The 3,114-nt window shown below is 40.4% G+C and overlaps 1 long non-coding RNA gene across 1 annotated transcript; it reads right to left on the bottom strand.

The window, feature by feature from the left end:
• Positions 1-403: 403 nt before the first annotated feature.
• Positions 404-1,206, bottom strand: LOC137064226 (uncharacterized). Its single transcript, XR_010901528.1, has 3 exons — positions 1,178-1,206; positions 1,021-1,094; positions 404-927 (listed from the first exon to the last, which is right to left on the bottom strand). It is a non-coding gene; the product is annotated as an uncharacterized lncRNA (long non-coding RNA).
• Positions 1,207-3,114: the final 1,908 nt, after the last annotated feature.

Raw genomic sequence — 3,114 nt, forward strand, 5'->3', positions numbered from 1 at the left:
TTTCTTCAACTACTCTTGCCTGCAAAAGTCAGTGTGTGAAAACCTCTAATTATTCTTGTATTACATTACACTGTAGGGCCATATAGCTAATAAGTAGCCTATATAACAAATATAAAATAAGAAATATTTATCACATGCACGTGTGGCATGAGCCGGGGAGAACTGTACAGCTTGACACACACAAGCTCAAGTTTAACTACTAATAGAAAATGCGACTACGCCACCTGGGAGGGTTTCACCCAGGAAATAGAATTAAACCCCACAATTTGTTATTAGGTCACACAGGTTCGACTCTCTTATAAAGAAATGTGGGCAGGAAACGTGGGCATCATATAAAAATACAAAAGTTTTATTCACAAATTGAATTCAAGATAAACAAATCACTTAAAAATCAGCTCTGATATGTGCCATTCATAACAGCACTCTTTCTGGTGACAATACAACAAATTAACACAAACGGACAAGAAAGAAAAGAAACATTAAACAAAACCCAGTTACACAATTTCCAAATAAACAAAACAAAACAGAATATAATTAATTACAGGGCTGGGGTTACCCACCGGAGTGATTGCTACACTAGTAATCCAAAAAAAAAAAAAAACACACTTCCACACCACCGTGAACTCAGATCACACACTCGTATACTTCAGAAGTGTCACATGTCAAACGTTGTAGCAGCACCACCACCACCACAAAGATCATTCACCCGTGGGACCCCAGCTCCTGAAAGAAAAAAAAATAATAATAATAAGTCTCACAAACAAATGAATAAAAGACAAAGTCACAATTCCACCATAAACGATGGTCAACAGTCCAGAGGCAGCAGACAGCAGTCCCCCTAAATAGTTGTAATCCGATGTGGTTAGTACGGCACGCAACAAAGGAAAAACCAGGCAGTAATAAACAGCCAGGACGAAAGGGAGAATCCTATAACAAATATAAACACAAACCAACAGGATTATTATAAAATCGCGCATCACATGCCCAAATTCCCCACCCGGTAAACCCAACAAAACTTACCCAACACGGATAGATGAGTTTTACAATCAGTTCACCACTCAGGATACACAGCCTTCAAATAACCCGCCGGTAAACTGAAGTACAGGGACTGCACATTACTCAAACCACCCGCCCCTCAGTGAAGCTAGACATCGTTTACTTTGAAACTTCCTCCTACCTGAAGGGAGGGCAGAAATCGCATCCAAAACAGCATCCGACGAAGAGACACAATTGATGAAAAGACAGGCTGGTTTACAACAAGCAAACGATTAGTACAATGGAAAATAAGTTAGCAAAATGCTACGTGCTAACAGCACATACCTAGAACCGCTGAAGCAAACCGACAACAAGGGGAGGATATGGACGTGACGCATCCCAGGCTTCTTCATATAGGGTTCCAGCAGTGTAGACACTACTGAGTGTATTACTGCCCTCCACAGGTCGAAGTTTGAACTAGATTCTTACATACAATCCTGTGTCATGTAGGAATTGTAGAACTTCCTCGGAGATCAGTTTATGCTTGTCACTGTGTCCAAACAAAGATAAAACAGAAAAAGCCTCAACTCCAAGTCCTGCCAGTTTATCAAATAATACCTTTCTCTCTGCCCTATACCTTCTACATTCCAGAAAAAACATGACTTACTGTCTCAAGACTCCCACATTCACACAAGCCAGAGACATGCTTTCCTGCAATGCACAAAGAATAATTTAACCCACAGTGCCCCAACCTCAGTCTGCAGAGTTTAACTGAGTCCCTACGGAAAAGAGCATTACATAAACATTTTTTCCCAACATCAGATTGTATAGAAAAAAAGTGTCTAGCCCTACTTTCCTTTTCCCACCCTCTCTGCCATTCTTTTATTAAGTCCTCTTTAATTCTCTCTCTCAGTTCCACTCTCCCCATTGACACATGAACATCTATTTCTCTTCCCAAGCTCTCCTTTGCAATGTGGTCTGCCTGATCATTCCCCCTCAGCCCAGCATGCCCGGGAACCCAGCAAAAATTTATATTGCAAACAAATCGAATTCTAAAAATAACACTCAAGATGTCATTTACAATGTCAGGACGAGCTTTAGATTGTCCTACTCTTAAGGTTTCCAGAGCAGCTGCAGAGTCAGAGCAGATAACGACTTCTCTAGGTCTGACTTCCTCAATCCACCATAGAGCCCACAGAATTGCCATTAACTCAGTCGTGAGAACAGAGCTTCCATTAGATATGCGTCGACCAATCTTCAGCCCTAGCTGCTGTACATACATGCCAAACCCAGCTCGTCCATTAACTGGATCTCTAGATCCATCTGTAAAAACAATCATACTACTCTCACTAATTAAGTTAAGATATTCAACTATTTTTGGTGTCACCTCCCACTTATCTTTTCCTTGAAGAAAACCAAGCTCAGTGTTTAATTCGGGCAACACCCAATAAGGCATAGGTAACCATCTAGTGTGCTCTACAATACCTCCCTGTTCCAAGCTCATTTCTCTGGCCCATTGATTAACTTGGGAAAAAAATGTTTTATATTTATTACCTCCATCAGACTCTTGTAATATACACCTTGCTGGGAAGGTATAATTACACCCTCTAAGTTTTACCCAGTATTGTAACCCTAACTTAATACGCCTTAACCATAAGGGCATTTCTCCCATTTCAATTAACAGAGCAGGGACTGGAGAGGTTCTGAAAGCCCCACAACAAAGCCTCAAAGCCCTTGCCTGCAAAACATTTAACCTAGCCAAAACAGTTTTAGAAGCAGACCCATATACAAAACATCCATAATCAAGAGCAGATCTGATCATTGCCTGATAAATTAACAGCATTGTGTCCCTATTAGCCCCCCATTCACATCCGGCCAGACTTCTCATAACATTCAGCAATTTCTCACACTTCAACACAATTTTACATACATGCACAGCCCAAGTCATACGCTCATCAAACCAAACACCTAAAAATTTAAAAATCTTTACCTTTTTCAAAGGAGACCCATACATATATAGCTCTCGATTGGGTAACTTTCTTTTAAAACCAAATACCATATATTTAGTCTTTGAGGCAGAAATTGTGAAGCCCCATTTATTCCCCCATTCCTCTACAGTCACTAATGCTCTTTGAATCT

The sequence above is a fragment of the Pseudorasbora parva genome, chromosome 24 (genome assembly GCF_024679245.1).
Source record: "Pseudorasbora parva isolate DD20220531a chromosome 24, ASM2467924v1, whole genome shotgun sequence".
Lineage (NCBI taxonomy): Eukaryota > Metazoa > Chordata > Actinopteri > Cypriniformes > Gobionidae > Pseudorasbora > Pseudorasbora parva.